At 36.1% G+C, this 23,761-nt stretch overlaps 1 non-coding gene across 1 annotated transcript; it reads left to right on the plus strand.

The window, feature by feature from the left end:
* Positions 1-21,853: 21,853 nt before the first annotated feature.
* LOC122128153 lies at positions 21,854-21,965 on the plus strand. Its single transcript, XR_006151381.1, has one exon. It is a non-coding gene; the product is annotated as a U6 spliceosomal RNA (small nuclear RNA).
* Positions 21,966-23,761: the final 1,796 nt, after the last annotated feature.

Genomic DNA, 23,761 nt, shown 5'->3' on the forward strand with positions numbered 1-23,761 from the left:
GTAATTGGAAGACTTAAAATTTTCCTATACCATGGCCATCTGAAATGAGATGGATATACTTAGGTTAACATAATGAAATGTTGGGACAGCATTAATGTTTGAATCTTGGATGGGATTTGATTGGAATTGTGACAGGCTTTCATAGTATGAGAAGAAAAACAAAAGACCATACTAATACTTTTATCTGCCACATTGTTTTATTAGTTTATTCAAACACACACATATAAACAGATACACATTATGAAGACCCAGTCAGTCTGCAAGAAAATATTTTAATAGGAATTCCATAAAATATTTAGTCTGCTGAGATCTGATTAGAATTTTAAGAAATATCTAGTGTCTTCCACCCCTGGACAAGTTATTATTATTGGTGAAGATGTTGCCATTGGATTTTAGAATGCCCCAGGAAGACCTATGTGTTTAAGAGAAATGACATTCCAATTCCTCCCAGAATGTGGAGTTCTTCTGGAGATTAAGTTCTTCAGAGTGAAACACATGAGAAAATAGACTCTCATCTTCTTTCTTCTTTTATCTTTTAATCATTCTAGGTAAAAAACTTTTCTCTTTGACATACTCCCCTCCTTGATATTGTCTTGGCACTGGCCCCAAAAGCAATAAAACCAGCTGAACATACACTGAAACATTCAATCTTGTAAATCTGAGTAAGCCTTTCTGCTTAATAAATAGACAATATCACTTATTTTGGTAGGTTATAAAGCTAACCCAAAGTTCTAGTCTTTCTAAAAATGTAGAGTATATTAAAATATGCTTCATTATAAAATATCTAACTCCGTGTTGTATATTGTGTTTTTTATTCTGTTGATCCTAGCGCTTACAATCAGGACCTAATTGTAAAACTGTTTGCAATAAATAATCACATTACATTTATGATTCCATAATTTAACTTGTTTTCCTACATATTTATAGAATATTGTAGCTATGGAAAATCAATAAATATTGAATTTTGATATAGGATTACCTATCACTGCAAGTGTTGTCAAAATTTATCTAAACTGAAATGATTGTCATTGATATCTTTCTCAAGATTCCACATGTTTATACTTTCAGCTGACCTTTTACAAAACTCACACCCCAAACATAATTTTTAGTTTGTTCATGCCATCATAGGAACATAAATATATGGCACAAAATGTTAATTAACTTTATCTGCTGTCATTAATGGAGTATACCTAATAGAATTAAGTATATACCCTCAGGGAAATAAGATACTTCCTTCTAAATCCAGACTTGCAGGCAGACAGAGAGACACCCACACCCACACACATACACACACAGTCACACACACACACACATACTTACTACTCTGACTCAGGTTAGGTTCCAGACATTGGGTATCAGACAATGATCTATTAATCAAACTTGCTTGTCCAGATATAAAATACATTCATAATTCCACACATACAAAAACACCAGATCATTCAAAATAATGAAAATATAAAACATAACCACCCCGCTATGGGCCATCTACTCGCTGATTTCATTCATTTATGTCGATGCATTTTTCATATCATAATTAAAAGTCTTTTTGTATCTCTCTGATTAGCAGATAATATGTTAACATATGAGAGAAAATGTAGGTAAAATTACTTTTTGCATATGAAATAATGACATTTCTGAGGATAAAACATGCCTGTTTTTCAGTTTGGTTGCCAAAATGGAACTATTAGACCTTTTGAATATTTAACTTTAAATCTGAACCGTCTAATTTCACTGGGATTTGAATTGTGTTACTTACAACATTAATGTAACATAAAAGCATTACTAAATAGAAAGAAAATTATAAGTTTATCACACCTTAATACCTGAATTGACTTTATTATAAAAACAATTAAATTTATGTAACATCATAAGCATCCTGAAACAAAATATGAGGTATGGAAACAGAAGACTCCATTTTTTGTTCAGTGTATGTACTCGTTATTTATAGTTTGAGATGATTCTGTCCTCTTTACCTTATGCATGGTATATTCATTCTCGTCTTCAGGAAGGTGGGGGTGGGCACAGAGCTTTAGGGAAAGGGTGAAAAAATGAAGCAGTGGAGTTCCTTGAACATTGATGAAAGTGAACTATTTAACATATGGGTGGGGAAAGAAGGGAGGGAATGGGAAAATATGAGGGAACACAAGACATTTCATAAATGGAAATGTACTCATTACCTGATTCATGTAATTGTAATCCCTCTATAAATCAACTTAATAAAAGAGTAAATTTATTTTAAAAAGGCAAACAAAATATTGTTTCTTAGAATCATACGAGTATGTTTTGTTCACTGGTTTGAGCTGGTTGAGTCTATCTCTGAAAATAGCTAAATTTACATTCATTGGGCAAATTTTTGAGCTACTAGTAGTTAGAAGTCAATTATGATTGGACGTTTTTCTGAGACTCTAATTCATTTATTTCTTTAATCTAATTTGTATGATTTCTATTTACCAGTTTTTGAATTAGCTTGTTCCTGTTTTTCAAGGAACTAGTGGTGCATTATTAGTGCTGATTTAAGATTGTTCTAATTTGTTAATGTACATAGTCAAAGCTATAAATTTTCCTGAGTATTGCCTGTGTTCTTGTGTCCAAGAGGAGGTAGTATTTTGTCTGTTCATTTCTACTGAATTCCATAAACGTTGGAACTTCCCTCCATATGTCTTCAGTGACTCACTGATGATTTAGCAATGTGTTATTCAGTCTCTGTGAGTTTCAGAATTTTTTGTGATGCCTTTTGATGTTGAGATCTAATTTGGTCTCATTGTGGTCTGACATGATACGAGGAGTAATTTCATTTTTATTTTTGAATTTTCACAGATTTTCTTTGTGATCTAAGATATAATCTATTTTGGAGAACGTTCCATGAGCTGTTAAGTATAGCTTGTCAAACCAGGTATTTGGTTTTGATTTTTTGCTAGATTTTGACCTGGATGGCCTGTCCAGAGGTAAGAATGACGTGTTCAAGCAACCAACAATGCGTTTGGATGTATGCATATTTTTAGGACAAGTAGTATTTGTCTGATGAATTTGAGAGATCTAGGATTCAGGGCATTGATATTTAGCATTGTTATATCCCCCTGATGGAGACTTTCCTTCATCAACATTTAATGTCCTTTTTAGTCTCTTTTTACTTTTATACCAATTTTAATTTAAAACCAATCTTATCTAATTAATATAACTACTCTTGCCTGTTTATGAGGTCCATTTTTAATTTGTAAAGATGATGTACAGAAGGGATCCAATTACATAAGTCAAATGAGGAGCGTATTTCTTTTTCAACAGTGTCACCTCTTCCCTCATATTCTCCTAGTTTTTCCCTTTCAACCTCCCTGCCCCATATGTTGTATAGTTCATTTACAAGGTAGTGTCTATTGAGTGGCACTGCTACATTTGTTCACCCTTTGTCCCACCATTTCTGTGTTTCCCCTTGCCCTTTACAAACTTGCATATAAGACCAAAGGTGCAGAAATTGAAACAAAAAAAACAGCATCCAAATTCAGATGGAAAAAACAAAATAATAAAAACCTCTCATTATCAATTCTTGGAGATCAATTTGATGAACATTATTTCATATGATAATATTCATATAGCTATTGAGCCTTTGTGATCCTCTCCAAAGGGCATCCTCCTTTGATCTCACTGTATAAATGTTTAGAATCCCATGTAATTTATCATGTCCTAATGTAATGTTTTCTCTTTTAACATCCAACTCTGTTTTAAGTTGTAGAATTAAAGGCACATTCTAATACAACAAATGAGGGAAATCGGGCAACTTATATTTTTTGAGTCTGATTTTCTTCACTTAATATAGGTTTTTTCCAAGTATTTCCATTTCCTTATGAATGGTATAATATCATTTTTTCTGGGTGAATAGAGTTGCATCATACTGAAGAGTTTCTTCATGGCAAAGAAAAAAGTTAGCAGGGTATATAGAAAGAGAACAGAATGGAAGAAGATTTTTACTAACTAAGCATTAGACAAGGGTTTACATAACTAACCCATATTTACAGATCAAATAAACCCTCAAATAAACAAGAGCCCAATTAATGTATGGGATAATGACTTAAGGAGAACTTCATAGAAGAAAAGTGACAATGACAAATAGACATATCTCTCTCCATGAAAGAAATGCAAATCCAAACAACACTGAGATTCTTCTCATCCCTGTTACAATGCCATTATGAAAAAATGAACAATCCCAGATACTGATAGGGATGTGGTCCAAAGGAAACTCTATTATATTGGTGGAAATGTAATCTTGTTCAACGGCTTTGGAAAACACTATGGAGGTTGCTCACAAAAATGAATAGAAAGCCCCCTATGATACAGCAATTCCACTTATTGGCATTTATCCAATAGAGCAGAAACACAACCACACTGAAGCTGCCAGCACAATCATGTTCATTGTTGCATTATATTCTGTAGCCAACATATGGAATCAGCCCAGATGCCTCTCACTGCAATAAGGGATCAAGAATTGTGTTCCTGTGTGTATATGAATTATATATATATATATATATATATATATATATATATATGATTCCTATTTACAAGTATTTATGTATATATACATACATAATCAAATTTTATTCATCAATCATTAAGAATAATATTGCACCATTTTTTGGGGGGGTCCAGGCGTGGGGCCTGAGCTCTGGGGCCTGGGCGCTGCCCCTCAGCTCTTCAGCTCAAGACTAGCGCTCTACCACTTGAGCCACAGTGCCACTTCCGGCTTTTTTCTTTTTGCTTATGTGGTGCTGAGAAATTGAACTCAGGGCCTCATGCATGCAAGGCAAGCTCTCTACCACAATTTTGAGTATACAGAAATCATAGTTACTGGTCATGTATTTCTCAGGTTTGAGTATCAAGACAAAAATTGAATTTCATATATTTTATGTCAACAGTGATTTTTTAGAAATTGAACCAATCTTAATATGAGATAACTAAAGCAAGATTTTCCATGACTTTTCCAATTATTCCTCTAGACTTTAATATAACTTATTTTTGAATGGTAGGAAATTCATATTATACCTACTTTCTATAGAATAATTAAGAAATAAATGATCGTGATAGCATTCATTTTTCCTTCACTAGAAAGAATGAACCTCGCTATAGACGACAAAATACTTCAATGAAAATGCCATAAAATTATGAAAAGTTTGAGTGACTATAAGTTGAATTAAATAGTCATTTTTGCAGGTCACAAAATGAAATCTCTTGAAGCTTCTTTATATGTTAAATAAACTGTATTTGCATTCAAAATATTTCATTCATCTCTCCAACAGTGGTATAACCAAACCAACTCCATGCCAAATAGCTTATCTGTTTAATTCAAGTAAATATTTAGGAACAGAAGTTATCACACTTGTATAGAAATATCTACCCACCATTCTAGAAATTAAATCTGAAATCATAAAGGATTGGGATTAATAATTAGCTTTCACTATGTTGCCATAAATAGGTTGTGAATCTTTTCAAGTGCGCACAGTTGTAGAGGTATGGTCACTGAGAACTTGTGATCAAAGACGATGTCAAGATCAAAGTCTTTCCTCCTCTTCCTTCTTTTCCTTCTCTGTCTCCTTCTCCTTTTCCTTCTCCTTCTCCTTCTTCCCCTCCTCCTCTTTCTCTCTCTCCCACTCCTATTCCTCCTCTTCTTTACTTTCTGTCTTCCATGAATACACATACTCCATCACATGTTCCTGACATTGTGTTCTGTGCCACCACCAACCCAAAGCAATGAGGATAAGAAACATAAACTGAACTGTATAAAATCAGATGCCAAGGTTAATCTTTCCCCCTTATTAATTAATTTTATAAAATATTTTGTCATATTAATAGGAGACTGACACAGCATGCTCTCATTTATTATAAGGGATAGGATTTACTGGAAAAAAAATCTAACATCACCCTAATGAAATGATTTATTAAATCAATATTATATTAGGACAAATCTACTTTTAAATAACAGATATACTTCAAAAAGAGGCAAAAAATTCACCTCTATGGTTTGCTATGAAAAGACAGCAGAATTCAAACTGTTCCTCATGGAAATTGACCTATAATTGGCAATATTGTCAATTTCATAAATGATTTAAGAAGACTGAAGAACAAATTTCAACTCTAAATAAGAGATAAAATTTACTTTGTCCCTGTAAACAACCTTTGTATTCTACCTATGTTTGGTCCACAAAATGACTTGTATTCTATTTTAATCATATTCTTAATTGACTTTAAGTGGTTGCATGGGAGTATCTGATTGACCATGCAGTTTATGAATAGTGTATAGTGAGTTATTTTGTTTTCTTTCTTCTCTTCTGAGGTTTGAACTCTGGGTCTGAGCGCTGTGCATGACCTCCATTCGATGAACACTAGAACTCTATCACTTGAGGCAAAGCAGTACTTTCAGATTTTTCTGACATTTAATTGGGGATAAGAATCTCACAGACTTTCCTACCTGGGCTGGCTTAAACCTCAATCCTCAGCCTCCTGAGTATCTAGGATTACAGGAATGAGCCGTTAGTGCTATCTTAATACAATGCATCGTTTTCTTTTTGACCAGTCCTGGGGCTTGAACTCAGGGCCTTGGCAATGTCCACGAACTTCTTTTCCTCACACTGGCACTTTACGACTTCTGTCACAGTGCCAATTCCAGCTTTATTTTGTTAATGTAGAAGTGAGGAATCAAACCCAGGGCTTCACAGTATTCCCCTAAGACTACCACTAAGCCACATTCCCAGCTCAATACAAAGCTGGATGATCATTATCCCTCATTCTTTTCAATCCTATCTCATTCCTCAATTTACATATTTTTGTAGAGCATTCATTGACTTGCAGTGTCATATACAGTCACTCAGAGGATATATCACAGATCATATTTTATTGAAAGTCTTATTCATCAACATATTAAACGTGTGCATTATAGAATTCTGTGACTTTAAATTCTAAATTATCACTCAGATTCACCCATTACTATTCTAAAATTTTTCTTAAGGTTAATGCAAATGCAATCTGTAATTCTTCGATAAAGTACAATGATTAATAGAATGTTAAAGAGTTGGACTATGAATATCACCTTCAGTTCTAGAACATTTTTTCATCACTACCCTCTCAAAGTACTCCAATATCTATTATTAGTCACTTCCTGTGATCATTTCAACCTACGCTCCACTTTACCAACCATTACTTCATAGTCTACCACTACGGCTGTGTCCATTTTAAAAAGCTCATATAATTAAAAATTGAAGTTTATTTTATCCATTCCTCCCAAGTAAAATTAGTTTCTGAACCAAGTCCATATAAATTTTTCCCAGGGATATACCATATTGATTTGTATGTGTGTGTATAATTCTATAATACCCTCAATGGGAATTTCAATATTTTATTATATGTTATTATAAAAGTTTTCTTTTTTGGGGGGGAGGGGTATGGTCGTGGGGCCTGAACTCTGGGCCTGGGTGCTGTCCCTCAGCTCTTCAGCTCACGTCTAGCGCTCTACCACTTGAGCCACAGCTCCACTTCCAACTTTTTTCTTTTGCTTATGTGGTGCTAAGGAATCGAACACAGGGCCTCATGAATGCAAGGCAAGCACTCTACCACTGAGCCACCTTCCCAGGCCTATAAAAGGTTTTCTTATGTATATAATTGTACATGTGTTTTGTTGGACATATGTTGAAATATATTTTGTATATGTAATTATGTTCAAAATGCTGCATCATAGAGGCAACTCTATGTGTATATCTTAGATTGCCAGTATGTTTAAAAAACTGACTCTATCACTTTAACTGTCAAGCACCAAAATATAAGGATTCCAATTTCTACATATTGGTTATGCACTGCTATTCTATTGTTTTTTCTATTTCCACTAATCTCTATATGTATGCAATGTATAGGTATGGTATGATTTTGACATATATTTTTTGGATTTTGGTATATTATTATAAAGATATGTATTTGGATTTTTTTTAGACATATTTAGGATAGTTAAAGCTTTTCATAGGCAGGATGGTTAAAGTTTTTCATAGACATTAATATATTTCTTATTCAAGTCTCTTTAAATAAATGTATATGTATGCACACTATGTGCATATTCATATATTCATACTTATATGTGTTCATACACAAATACCTATATATGTATGCATTTATATGAATATACATATATATATGTTTATTATTATTTTCATTTTTCTTTTAAGTTAACATTTTACTTTATTTGCCAAACGTGTCCTTTATTGATTTTACTTTATTTTATTTTATTGTTAAAATGTTGTACAGAGGGGTTACAGTTACATGAGTAAGGCAATGAGCACATTGCCTGTTGATCATTATTACCTCTTTCCTTCCTTGTTGTTGTGCCACTAACCCTTCCCTCCCCCAGCTCCCACCTTCCTTTCTCCCCATTCTTTGCAGCATGAAGTGATAAGGTTCATTTCCAATAAAGTCTTATTGGTATCTGTGTTGCAATGGGTCATCCTGTGTCCTTGTTTCAGCGTTTTGTAATTCCCTTTACCCTCCCCAGATTAGACATGTATATACAAGATGCAGGGTATCAAAATCAAGAACAGTGACAACAGAGGATATTCCATAGGGGAAAGAACATACTAAGGAGGGCTGGGAAGGTGGCTCCGTGGTAGAGCACTTGCCTTGCATGCTCGAGGCCCTGGGTTCGATTCCTCAGCACCACGTAAGAAAAAAGCCAGAAGTGGCACTGTGGCTCAAGTGGTAGACTGCTAGCCTTGAGCTGAAAAGCTGAGGGACAGCGCCCAGGCCCAGAGTTCAGGCCCCACGAATGGACCCCCCCCCTAAAAAAAGAACATACTGAGGAAACAACAACAACAAAAATGAATAAAATGACATTGTACATTTACAACAGTAACAATAGAGACCGAACTCCCAAACATGTCCCTTATTACCAAGCTAGTTATTGCAATTCATGTCCTTATCATTTTTGGAACTTCACTAAAATGTTTTGTGGCCTTCCATGTGGACTTATATGTTCAATTTTTCCTAAATCTATCTATTCCTAAGATACCAGCCAGCTCTCTTCTGAAGCCAAAAAGCAGCCTTCTACAGCTTGGTTCCAAATCACTTGTATTTTTTCTTTGTACTAAGAATACTGATTCAAGCCCAGTGCTGTTGGCACATTTTATCATTGTAGCTACTCAGGAAGCTGAAATGAGGATCGTGGTTCAAAGCCAGCCTGGGCAGAAAAAGTCCATGTGACTCTTATCTCCAATAAACCACCAGAAAACCAGAAGTGGCGCTATGGCTCAAGTGGTAGAGATCTAGCCTTGAGCTGAATAGATGAGTGACAGCGCCCAGGTCCAGAGTTCAAGGCCCACGACCACCACCAGCAACAACAACAACATGGACCAAAGGGTCCTACCCATAATACCTTCCTTCTACAGCAAATCACACAACCTCCAAAATCCACATAATTGAATCATTTAAAGACAAATGATGAAGCAACGTCTTCATTTGTAGAAATACATACTTGCGACAAGGATGGAAAAGGCACTGAGACCCAAAGGAAGATTCCATAGATAAAGGAATGTGTCCCACACACTTCCAACTATAAATCTGGGAAATCAGTCATCTTTGTCATACTAATAAAAACCACAAAAAAGCTAACTGTGGAATTCAAAAGGATTGCATGAGAACAAGTGTTCATTGTGACAGCATAGTAACTTCAGTTCAAATTATTATGTCTCTCTTTCCTTGTCTTTTCCCACCTCATTCTTGAATTCTGAAAGTGAGATTCTGGGGAGCCAGTTCCCTTTGGTCCAGTAATTAATGAAAGTGAACAGGTGATTGGAGATTCAATTTCTTCACATATTTATTGGATTCTCATTTTTTATTAAGATTATGGAGAAATAATGTGATTGCAAAACACAAGAAAGTCTTAACTTTTCCACTAATTTCTAAAATGCCTGCTGTGAGAACAACAAAATTAACGAAAGAAACAACAATATAAAGCTATTTGTGGTGTGTTGATACCAGGAGAAATTGAAATGTCACATATAAATACCAAATTACATTTACAAAGCACAAACCCTAATTCTTCACTGAGCTAATGTGATAATTAAACATTTATATTTTCTAACAAAATCACCATTGAGAATACCACAGTCAATTTCATTCACAGAAGCAAAGCTGCAAAGAACTGCTAAAATTTTTACATATTCTTTCCTGGAGTTGAGAAGGTTGATTCTGCTGACGTTGACTGTTTGATCCTCTTCCTCCTCACAAATAAGTGTGCCTATGTAGAACAATTTATACCTATACCTTAACTTCATAGGTGTCTAGCCTTTCTGGTTAGATCTTCAGTCTGAGTACCACCTACAGAGCATATATAGTTTATGAACATGGACCATGCCTTAACAAGCAAAAACATGCTCTAAAACAGTTCTAACAGAAACATCTGTGATAATGGAAATATTCTATATATGCATTGTCTAACACACTATCCACTGGCAATATGCGATTAATGAATCTCAAATGTGAATAGTTTCTGAAAAATTAATTCTTCCAATTTCAGTTAAATGAAATTTTAAATCATAAGATTCATCTACTCACTGTTATCTGAACAGCTCAGGTTCCAAATAAGGAAGCTGAAGTTCTCACAAAGATGATGATAAAATATAATCCAAGTGAAGAAGTTTCCATTAGATACTAACTGAATGCCTATGAATTATCTGAGCTTTCCTGTCTTATAGAATTGAGCCATCACTCACCTAGATTGACAGCTGGGAGGAAAGGGGTGGGAGATAAACATAAGCTACTTGGGATACTGAGAATTGCTCCTTGAAGATGAGGGTTATGCATGAATATTTTCTATATTTAGTAGACAGCAAAGTGTGTGGAATCCTGTAGGTAGAAAAATAATTATTGTATTTCAATCAAACAGGTGATCTATTTATCAAAATGGGAGAGAAGTCATACAGGTGAATTCTATAAATATACAAACTATATAGAGAAATTTTGCTATGTTCTATTCCATGATAGGCCCTGGCATAAAAGTTGGCACTTTGTACATACTCTGTAAATACTCACACACTAAAAAACAGAAATGTAATCCTTTATTACTGCTAAAATACATAGAATATCTTCATAATATATATTTGTGGGCCTATTTTTTTCCCTTAATTTCTTCCACACCTACATTAAGAAATGGGTCTAAGAGAAAAGCTTCTAAATGTGTTAAATTTGAATTCCATCAATTTCTTTTGTTAAATTGTACTCTAGATAGGATTGAGGCCTTAGGGTTAGAAAAATAGTATTCTCAACAAATTGTCATGCCTCATTTTTAAGGGGAGCTATGCCTTTATTAGGAAAAATATGTATTGGTCTTGGTAGCCAGGAACATTCAAGAAACAAAAGAAAAAGAACAATTCCATGGCAGTCTCAAGTGTTTGCATATCTTCAAGTGAACACTAGCTGCTCTATATTCCGTAGTATATTTGCAAGCTTTTTCTAAGCTATTGTCATCCTCCAGAGTAAAGTTCAGGCATGCCTATTGCTCATTATAAAGATCGCAGTTGCTCAAACTCAGAACCCATGGTTTGTATAAGCTTCACATGGCTATCTTTACTTCACTCAGTGGCACTGAGGGATGAGAGATACACGTGAAATTTGTAAATATACACATACACACATATCTCACTGGCTTTCACTATTACTGTAAAAATTAAGACCTTTTTGTCTCTGACCCAAGAGCATCATAAATCGTCTAGCATCCATTAAAGTGTGACAAGTTCATTATTAACTTGTAAGTAGGTTAAATCTCTAGCTTCACACAATTCTAAATACTCATATGAAGAAAAATACATACCAAGAGTTTTGGTGTGCTTCTATATTACGAAGCTCTCAATATTCATCTTATTTGCCGGGAGGAGGCAAAAATGCTTGATAGGAAATGTACTCATTACCTTGACATGTAACTGTAACCCCTTTGTACAGTATTCTTACAATCAAATATGTACAAAAAGGAAAAAAAAAAAAGAAATTGGAAGTCACGTATTTCCATTAAAACTAACTAAATTTAAGGCCTGTAACTTTCTACAGGTTTTTAAGGACCAAATAAGTTGTGGATATGCCCCAAGGCCTTTACGAAAAGCTAAGGGAGAGATATTCAAAAGTGGCAGTAGATAGGTGACCAGAGCGTAATTATGTAGCTTTACTTCACTGTTACCATAGCAGGAGTTCAAATCAATATGATGGTTCGTAGTTACAGGACCAGAAGACATACTGGAAATTGACATCAATGAAGGGTCATTCATTGTTGGAAAACATAAATCAAGATGCACCAAAGGTTGCAATCAACAGTGTCCAAAAAAGCAACACAGAATGGGATAAAGTTATTGCAAGTATATATTTGATAAGTGGTTCACATCAAGAATATATAAAAAACGGGGCTGGGAAGGTGGCTCAGTGGTAAAGCGCTTGCCTCGCATGCATGAGGCCCTGGGTTCAATTCCTCAGCACCACATAAGCAAAAAGGAAAAAAAGCAGGAAGTGGCACTGTGGCTCAAGTGGTAGAGCGCTAGCCTTGAGCTGAAGAGCTGAGGGACAGCGCCCAGGCCCCGAGTTCAGGCCCCACGACCGAAACCAAAAAAAGAAAAATAAAGAATATATAAAAAACATCATTGCAATGACACACAACCTGATTTTACAATGTGCAAAGAACTCAGATGTTTCTCCAGAGAAGACAAACTGTTAACAAGCCCACGAAGAAGGTGTTTAACATCATTAATCACCACTAAAGTGTAAGTCAAAATAATGAAGAAAATAACTACTTCATATGAATTAGGTAGGATAACTACAAAAAAATAAAGTAACAATATTGACAAAAGTGTGGTAAAATTGGAACAGTTCTATGGGAAACAGAATGGCATCTTTTCAAATAATTAAAAACAGGATTATTCATACCTATAATCCTAACCACTCAGGACAGGAGGCTGAAATGCAAGGATCACGGTTCATAGACAGCCTGGGCAGAAAACTAGAAGAGGATCTGTCGTTTAAAGTGGTAGAACTCTAGCCTTGAGGAAAAGTTCAGGGACAGTGACTAGGCCCTGAGGTCAAGCCCCATGACACAAAAATTTAAAAGAAAAGAAAGAAAAGAGAGTTTTCATGTGATCCAGTGACTACAATTCTGGGCATACACTCTAAACATCTAAAAGCAAGGTCTGGAAGACCTTGTACACTCATATTCATTTTGTATAATACTCAAAACATGGAGGCAATCCAGTGGCCATCAACAAATGAATAGTTAAAGCAAATGTGGTTTATACATACAGTGGTATATTATTTCAACTTCAAAAAGAATTATGGGGCTGGGAAGGTGGCTCAGTGGTAGAGTGCTTGCCTTTCATTCATGAGGCTCTGGGTTCGATTCTTTAGGACCACATAAGCAAAAAGAAAAAAGCCAGAAGTGGCGTTGTGGCTCAAGTGGTAGAGTGCTAACCTTGAGCTGAAGAGCTGAGGGACAGGGCCCAGGGCCAGAATTCAGGCCCCACGACTGGACCCCCCCCCCAAAAAAAAAAGAATTATGTGACATATACTATATTATGGATGACTCTTTGGAACACTGCTAAGTGAAATAAGCCAGTCATAAAATGATCAAATATTACATGATTATACTTATATCAGTAGTTACATAGAACAGCCTAATTGATAGAGAAAGGAAACAAAATCATAATTGATGTATACCTTGAAGCAGAGGAGAGTGGAAAATTGTTTTAATAAATAAAGAATTTGAATCTTAGAGGATGTAAAGAGTGTGGACATTGAGATTGTACAATATTGTAAATGCACTTATTACTACTACGTTATATTCTTAAAATGATTAATAAAACCTGGGAGAGAATTATGAAGGGGTTGAGCATAATCATGGTACATTGTATGCCTATGTGGATATATCAAAATGAAAAAATCCACTTATTTAAGTAGGTAATGCTAATAGAATTGAAAAAAGAAAATAAATTTTAAGTTAAGTGTACAAGTTTAAGTCAGAGGGCTTTGCTTCTTAAAAACAGCAATTTAGATATCCAATTTATCTGTCCACATATTGTTGATGGGACATCACAATGTACAGTGCCCTGTGAGTAACAAGTGCTTATGTGCCACTCAGAGGGAGTTAAACCACTTCATCTGGGTAGTTATGGATAAAAGGTAATGGTTGGAACAGGTTCCAACATGGTGGGGATGAATGATGCAGCAAAAAATACACACCCTTTTCCCATGAAGCTTTAGGTGCTAACACACTTTTTCTGAATATGGTCTGGGGAGTACCCCTATACTTCCCATCCAATCAAAAGTGTTTTCTGTGCTTGTGCTCTGAGATGGGGCATCCAATAAGGAAAAATTCGATACTTATGTTCTGAGACTAGGAAACCAATTATGAGACAATATGTCCCGCTTTACTCTGGGGAGTCTGTTTAACTGCTGTGTTTTTGCTTTGAGGTAGAGACTGTTGCACTGCTCTTTTTTCACTTTGAAGAAAAACTGCTTTAAAACCTGTTCTGCTCTCTAATTCTTTAAAGAAAACAAACCTGAGACAGACAATACTGTTATTCTGAAGATGTTGAGGGCAGGGAAGCATTGACCTTCAGCTTTGAGACTAGATTTAGATTAGAATTTGATAAGTTAGGTGCTGTGGTTTCAGATTAATCTGAACCAGGCTAATGTCTGCATTTTCTCAATTTTTCAACTAGAATCTCTCAAGTATTAGGAAAAAAAGAAACAAACAAATAAAAAACAACAAGAACCTGATATTAGGCAAGCAAAGGCTCCAGAAATTCTCAGATTTCTTCCTTTTTTCTTGTATGAATCTAATAAATGAAAATTAATGCAGCAAACTAGCATGTTTAAGGTGTTAAAGTCTGTAGAATGTGGTTTCTTTTCTTCCTCTTATTCTGAGATAGAAATTGATCTATTCTAAAGCCAGAGGATATGTTTTCTTCACAAGCTAGATCAGGTTCGCTGAATTTTGCTTTCTTAAAAATTGCCTAACTCCTATAAGAGGGAATTGAAGACTGCTAGGCAGGTGGGATTGAGTGTGAGATGTGGGAAGTGTTCTCATACTCTGCATCTAGAGGGCTAGAAAATATGATGATCTGCTCGCTGCCTCAAGCAATTCAGAAAGTGGCTCGCAGTTTCTAAAACTTACTTCCAAACTTTCACCTTCTCCTTCCCACCAAGAATTCCCCCTCAGGCTTCTTCTTGCCATAGTGTCTTCACAGCTTAGAACTGCTTCGCCTCAGAAATGTGGCATCAGAAGTGTGCCCTGTGGTCAGCCAAGCAGCTGGTATCTAACTGATTCATCTATGGCTCTGAAAATGCTGCAGCTCAATCTGTGCTCTGTGCTCAGGGTTTAGTAAGCATGCTTAAGTCCATAGTTACATGCTTTCAGAGAGCAGTCTTTCCTCTTTCTTTAGCGGTAGGAGCACAAGTATAATGAAGCAGCCACACATAACTTTTGGTTTCATAACCACTTGCAGAGGCGAGTTGCCAAAGGGAACCAAGGCAATATGCGAATAAGGTGTTTTCACCTGGAAGCTCATAAGCCTCCATTCCAAAAAGGGAGCTGCTTATAATAAATTCTGTCTGGGAATGGACTGTGTAGGAGTTAGAATTATATTTTTCTCTGAAAATGATGGATTGAGGGAAAGCATTGACTAAGCCTAATCATCTTCCAAAAAGCTATATAATGAAAGTATATCCTGTTACTAAAATCATTCTAGGGACTTGAAGAACAGTTTAACTCATAAAGCACAAGCTGAGTAAGAATTTTCTAACAATTTCTGGCCTGGTTGTCCTGGTTCAGTGGATTGCTCTGAAATTGTTAACCCCTTTCAAAATAACCAGCTGAGCTTCAAAAGAGCCAATAGAGCAAGATTGTGAACACAACTTGTGATCAATACCAGAAGTAGTAACTCATTAGGGGTATAACCTGGGCAGACTTCCCGCTCAGAGTGGTTGCTTCCTGTCAATAACATGCCCTTTAACAGAAATAAACTTTGCCATGCTAAGTTCCTTTCGACCTGGTGGTCTTTCTTGGGATATTGGGTTACAGTTGGGGAGTATTCCCAACAATGGGGGACTAGTCCAGGATCCATGTTATGCAAGGGGGATGTAGGGAGACCCTCAGGAGGAGACACATCCTGACTTGTTGAGACAGCTCAAGGTTGGGTTAAACACCATCCGTTGTGGTAAAGGATGCAAAGTGTATCAGCAATTTCAGGAAAGGGCCAAGGAAGCACCTCAATAAAAAGTAATCTCATACATCAGCCATGAGAGGAAAAATTGGAGTAGAGCATACTACCTGGTTGGTTGGGGATTTTTAGGGGCTGAGTGTGTCTTAGGCACAAAGAGAACTTGAGTCTCGATTTGTGTTTTCATTCCCTGGCCCAGGAATAAAAATGTGGGAGCTGGAGAAATTTTCAGTAACGGGAGAGTTAAATATGAGAAGGGTGCACAAGAAACTTACAATAGGGAGTTTTACATGCATCAAAAACTGAAATCACAAGAGACCTGCTAAAATGGGGAAATAAGAATTCTAGGCCTAAGGAACCTAAGAAAAATGATCTAAGGACCTGCTTCTGATAATCCATAGGGAGAATGTTGACAAAGGTCTGAGAACACTATTATATAATGGATGATTTTCAATATGGAGCTCCATAATGTGCATGTGTCCAAACAAAAACTTGTTATGAATATGTGCTTGAATTTGTGTGTTTTAAACCTTAAATCCTGAAAGGGGATCTCAAAAAGTCCTACTCACTAAACTCCCTCAGCTGCCCACTTTGACTCTGAAGCCTGGATTGATCCTCCAGCTGATCCAAGGTTGTATGGAATTGAACCTTAGTTTCAGAAGCAGACTCTCTGGGTAGACTTAAAATTCAAGTCAAAAACCAGGTGCCAGTGGCTTGCACTACTCAGGATATGAGAATTAGAGTTCAAAGCCAGCCCAGTCAGGAGAGTCCTTGAGACTCTTATCTCCAATTAACCACCAACAGTTAGAAGTGGTGCTGTGGCTCAAGTCGTAGGGCTTTTGCCTTGAACTCTGGGCCTGGGTGCTATCCCTGAGCCCTTCAGCTCAAGTCCTTTGACAAAGAAAATAATGCTTTGGTGAAATGGGTTAAATATTCTGCCCACCATTACTCTTAAGATTCTGTGGCACAGAAACCAGAAAAACAAGTGGTCCACTTCCTACTATGATGAATCTCAGATCCTCAAGGGCATGGAGTGCATGATATGTCATTCAAACACGGCCTGGGGAAACTTGTAAGACCCTGCTGATGCTGTTCACAAGAGTATGGATCTAAGACAAAAACCCTATCTTCCCAAGCCAACTATACCCCTTGCTTCTCTAGGTACGGGGAGGGGTAATTGGCATTTCTGGGAAACTTATCAAGATGCAGTAGAATCAAAACCTTGAAGAGATGAGCAGTAATCACTAAATATAGTCAGGGGAGATATCTAATGGTAATGTGGAGGACCAGTGTTGTAGACCTTCTTGGCCAACTAGAGTAGAACCCGTACTTTGGTTCAATTGGCCATCCCTTTCACCCTAGCATTTCATGCACTTGTCCATTCTCAAACATTTTATACTAGTTAGGAGAGACCCCTTCCCTAGAGGGTCATTCGTATTTCCTAATTATTTAGGTGCTTTTCAGGATCCTCCCTGACAAAGTTTCCAAAAAGTTCAAAGCTTGAAACCAGAAAGCACCTTATGAATCAGTTTTATTCTTATGATTAGTATAAATAAAATATTTTGGGGGTTGGGAATATGGCTTTGTGGAAAACTGTTTTCCAGCATGCATGAAGCCCTGGGTTTTATTCCTCAGAACCACATAAACAGAAAAGGCTGGAAGTGGCACTGTAGTTCAACTGGTAGAGTGCTAGCCTTGAGCAGAAGAAGCTCAGGGAGCTCCAGGACTGGCAAAAATAAAATATAGAGTAGAATAAAATCAAAAGAGGTTTGTTATTTATACTAAAAAAATTTTTAATCCATAAACTAAATGCTCTAGTAGGATGGCATGGGAAAATTAGCTGTAGAAACATTATCTGACAAGGTAAGAGCTTCTGTGGTGATTGGAGACAAAAGTTGCACAAAGAACATTTTTTCGGGGAGGGGGGTTCCGGTCGTGGGGCCTAAACTCTGGGCTTGGGCACTGTCCCTCAACCCTTCAGCTCAAGGCTAGCACTCTACCACTTGAGCCACAAGCCACTTCCGGCTTTTTTTCTTTTTAGCTTATGTGGTGCTGAGGAATCAAACCCAGGGCCTCAGGCATGCAATGCACACACTCTACCACTGAACCACCTTTTGATGTTGGTGCCCTCCATCTTGTATATAGAGTTCACTAGATTGAGGAGGAAAAGGGGAAAAAACTTAAAGGGGAATACAGGTTGACCCATTATAACAATGAGATGCACAAGACACTGTTGAAAAACAAACTTTACAATTTAGGCGGGGGTCGGGGAGAGTGTATGGAGTAGTTTTGGAGCTAGGAGGTTAGGGATGGTAGGAGACATATAAAGGAGGAGGTAACAATGCTTGATAGGAAATGTATGCTTTACCTTGCTCATGTAACTAACCCCTCTGAACAGTATTTTTACAATAAATATATAAAAATAAAAGAATAAATGTACTTCAAAGGTAATCTGTGTGGTGGTTGGAGGCCAATGATACAGAAAGACTTACAAGGATTGAATACTGGAAACAAATTACCTAAAAACTGAGATGATGCTGAGTATAATCCTAAATGCTCAGGTGGCTGAATTCTGAGGATCTTTGTTTGAAGCCAACCCAGACAGGAAAGATGAGACTTTTATTTCCAATGAAGGTGCAAAAAAAGATACTACTGGAGTTGTGGCTAAAGTGGTAGCCTTGAGTAAAACTGCTCTGGCACAATGCCCAGAGCATGAGATCAAACCCAAGACCAATCCTCCAGTCACTTATAAAAAAGGTTGTGTGTCTGTGTGTGGTGGCAGATCCCTTTACTAGTTTGATGACAGAATGAGCATTTTAACAATGAGTCATGGTGGCAATATTTACCTCTTTAGTAATTGTTTCCTTAGTAATGTGTGCACAGGTGCTTTATCTCTTCTATAACAGGTTTTGTTCAGTGACTGACTGAAAAACTGCCTTAATCAAACCCTTTTTTAAATCAAAATATCTTATTGGATACTGCTGAATAGGAAAGTCAATGATTATTGTTTGGAAGAAAAGAAAGCAAAATGAGATGGGAGAATTGTAGAAGTTAAATCTTGAAGTGCTTGACTGATATAAGCACTGTCCTTGTAAAGGTAGTCAAAACCTTAGTAATGCTATTTTAGAGAAGTTCTAGGGGCTAGAGACATGGCACTAGTAGTAGAACACCAGCTGAGTAAAAGTTGGTTATTTTTCATATGGCCAGGTGTTCGGATTTGGTTGATTATTAAAGCTTTTGACTAGTTTGAAAGGGGTCAAAATTTTGATCCATCATGAAAGATGATCCCAAAGCTCAAATTCATGGGAGCCAGTGGTGGGCTGCCTAGCCAGTGTGCTTATTCAACTTGGACATGCAACAGGATGCCTTCTGCAGGAGTAAACTTTGCCTTGCTGAGATGGTGTTTGTAGGATACCTTAATTGCCCCCGGTATTTCCAACAGAGATCTTCTGTGCCATTCATGAGGCATCCTACACATCCAGCCGCCCTGTTGAGCCAACCTCCTGGATGGTCTAAACATGCCATTCCTGGTAGCTGATAATGGAACTAGGTATAAAGTTAATCTGCAACATCAGGAAGAGCTACAAACAGACACACTCAGAAGCAAGCAACTTCATGCATTGGCCTTGCTAGAAAAAAATGAAACTATGTATCCTGCTTTGGTACTTGTGTCTTTGTAGGGATGGTGTATGAGAGAAGTGTGTTAGATTCAGGCTCTTAAATTCTTTCTGTCTAAGAGTCTTGATCTGCAAATTCATTTGTCCAGCTAGGAAGAGTGAAAAGTTGGAGATGGAGTCATCTCTGAGAAAAATCTCTAATAATGGAGTTGAGAAAAGGGAAGAATGAGAAACACAGTCTGAAGGGAAAAGTGTACCAAAAAATCTTACTCCCATTACAGCATGTCTCTGTGATTTAAGAATTCTAAACCTAGGAAGCTCAAGAAAATTGGAGCTAAAAAGCCTCCCTCAGACATTCTTAATATTGTCTTCTTTTAGGGAGAATGTGGGGAAAGCTATGAAAATATGTGTTAAGGTTCATTTTTATTTTTGAGCTCTAATTTTAATGTTCACTTGTTAAACTAAATCCTCTATATGCCTGTCTCTGGGTAAATACTCATCAACATGAAATATAAAGTGATTTTGATAAAAAATAAAAATGACTCAGAAGAAATTATAAATACAAAACAATCTTCACAGAAGCAAACTCTCAGAGATATTTCCTGACTTTGACAAGGATAAAGTGGGTGAAGTTAGTATAAATTTAGAAGTATGACAATGCACAAAAACATAACAAGATACTCATATATTTCATTATATAACCCAAAGCAAAAAACAAATGTTGTTTAGATGATTTTTAAAATCCAGTCTCTCAGGTACTGGGAAGGTGGCTCAATGGTAGAGTGCCTGCCTTGCATGCATGAGGCCTTGGGTTTTTTTTCGCAGCATCACATAAGCAGAAAAAGTTGGAAGTGCTGCTGTGGCTCAAGTGGTATCACTAGCCTTGAGCTGAGGGACAGCACCCAGGCCCCAGAATTCAAGCCCCATGTCCAACAAAATAAAAATGAAAACAAAACAAAACAAAACAAAGTCTCTCACTTTTCTGTCTTCAACTTTGTAATAACTCTGCTTCAGCCTAGGGCTAATATTTTAGGTGTGGACATGTATCAACACTCCTGAATCAGACTCTACTTGATCATTTTTTAAATACACATTTTGTTCTTAATTTCCCTCTTTATAAATTCACATACACCTATAAAAAATGGTGTGGCCATCCCAATACCCTTCTCAAAGTACCTCCTAATGACAACTTACAAAAAGTTGTATTATATTACAAGAAAAACAATGCTACAAATAAAGAAAACCAATAATTAAATAATAATGATTAATAAAATAAAAAACAATTATCATTTTTTCAGTTTTTGAAGTGTATTACAAATTAGATTTTATTATTGTCATATTTCTTTACATTTAACACTGGCTAAGACTATGACGTTCAACAAGAATTTTATAGGCTATGAGTAGTGTTTAAATCACCCACTAAGATTACCATTTATAGTTAATCTCATAATTTGTATATGGCTTATATCATCATTTGTTCCTCACTAACATATAAAGTAAGGAAGGCCTACAGTTTTAACAGAAACTGTGTAGTTAACATAGTCAACTCTTTATTCTGCTCCTTTACACAAAGACTTTTCAACTTCTCATTAGTAAGGTTTCAATAAACTCTGAAATGTACATACTCAGTAGTAGTTATGTGCTACCATAAATCTTAAATACTTTATAGAAAAGTATTATGACCTGCCAAGCAGTCCCAGTTTTGGCATATATAAGCAAATTCCCAAAATTAAATATATTTAAAACATTAAATATTTTAACAAACCTTAACACTTGCTGCAGTGTTCATTATGACAGGTCCCTTGTATAGAATAATTGAATTCCTCCTCCTACACATCTCTTGAACAACAAATATCTGGAATTATTTTGTTTTTGACATGTCAATCTTGATTTTTTCTTAAATGTGTACTTATGTAAGAAGTACATGGTTCTAAAATTTCATGACAATTCTTTTAAACTTACGTTTTGTTGTATTGTCTAGTTTAAGAAAATCAATTACAATTTATATATAAAAAATATTCTTTGCTCAATTCAGCATCACATACACTAACATTGGAATGATACAGAGAAGATTAGCTGGCCCCTGTGCAAGGATGGCAGGCAAATTTCTGAAGCATTCCATCGCCCAATTTGTTAGGAAATGGAAAGACTTGGAAAAAAATTAAGTGAAGTAAGCCAAGTCCAAAGAAACGTAGGTCCCATGGTTTCTCTAATTTTCAATAACTAATATATGTCTGGGATAAGCAGAAAAGGTCAAAAGTTATGTGTATATGACCAGATAAGATTGTGTTAAGGGAAATGAACCCCAAGTTAGGGACACAAGTGGTTTTTTTTTTCTTGCTATTTTTTCTTACATACTTATGACGTGCAGAGTGTTTTTTTTTTTGTTTCTTTACATGTTCCTCCCCCATGCTATAACACCTGTTTTCACTGTATTTGAAGTTGGTGTGCCTACATCTTGTTTATACTCTCCTCTAATTTTTTGAGAGGAAGGACAAAAAAACCCAAAATGCTTAACTAGGGATACAGGTTGACCCATGTAACAATGAGATGCACAATACACTATGTTGTAAAGTGAACTTTACAATTGAGGCCGGGAAATGGAGGGGGTTAATGGACTTGTGGAGGTGGGAGGGAAGGGATGGTAGAGGAACAATAAAGGAGGAGGTAACAATGCTTGTTAGGAAATGTACTCATTACCTTGCTCATGTAATTGTTACCCATCTGTACAATATTTTTACAATAAAAATGTATAAAAATGTTCTAAGATGGAAGAGTTTATTTCCTTTATTTTACTCATATAATTTCGTTAGCAAAGAAATTCATGCAAAACTCCGATATGAAGGTAATTTGAATAAATATGTTTGTGAACACACGCATGTGCTTAAGCACTTGCATGTGTGTTGATGTGCTCAGAGTTTGAAATCAGGGCTTCAAGTCTTGCAAGGCCTTTTCTCTCTAGATTGGTGTGCTACTAAATGAGCTACATCTCCATTCTTGGCCCTTTGCTAGTTCATTAAAATTTTTGAAAAATAATCTCATGAATTTCATTTGCCCTGATTGGGTTTCAACTGTTATCCACAGATCTCAGGCTCCTGAGTAGGTATCCCAAGTAGTTAGGATTACAGGTCTGACAAACCAGCAAAGACTTTCAGAATAAGGTTAAAAGTAGAAGAAAATTTACTTCAGAGGGGCATGTTTTAGCATCTCCAATTTTAAAGCATTTTGGAGTGATTATTTATGGTTTTTTAAATTTTTGGTTACTTATAAGAAAGTAGATGATGATATTTAAAAGTTTTAGTACTTTTTAAAAAGGATACTGGAATTGTGGGACAGAAGAAATTTGCCTCTCTTTGGACCTCAATGTATAAGCTCAGCTCTGAGCATGATAACCCAATGTCACCAACACAATCTGTGTTGAAGACAAATGTGACAGAAAACAATCACCATGGGCAATATGAATATTGAATTGAGAGTGTCATAGAATGGAGAGATTTTATCTACCTTTTGTGTATTGCTGAAAGACTTTTGGAAACTTTGACTCATTTCCTTCCTCACTGTGTGTGTCTTTAGGTCATGCATTTACTGCCTTTAATTACAATTCTTCCCAACACTAAAATGGTAATAACATTAACATTATAGCAAATGTTATCTTAAGAATTAAGGGAATAAAACTTGTGAAATACTTAACATAAACTTCTAGGAATGAGCTTTGAGTTTAGCCAGCATTCTTTTTAAAATACTAAATAGAATGTGATAAGTAGTACAGAAACCATTACATGTAGTTAGCAACCAGAAGTAATATCTATTGATCATGCTCTGCTTCCAAGGAAGCCAGGTGGATAACTTCTCTTGCTGTAAATCAAACTGGTTATCTTATGTCTTGATAGTGTAAAAATATCAGGGACAGAATGATGAAAGAATGTTGTA

This window comes from Dipodomys spectabilis, unplaced genomic scaffold, assembly GCF_019054845.1.
Source record: "Dipodomys spectabilis isolate Male_0828 unplaced genomic scaffold, ASM1905484v1 ptg000010l, whole genome shotgun sequence".
NCBI lineage: Eukaryota > Metazoa > Chordata > Mammalia > Rodentia > Heteromyidae > Dipodomys > Dipodomys spectabilis.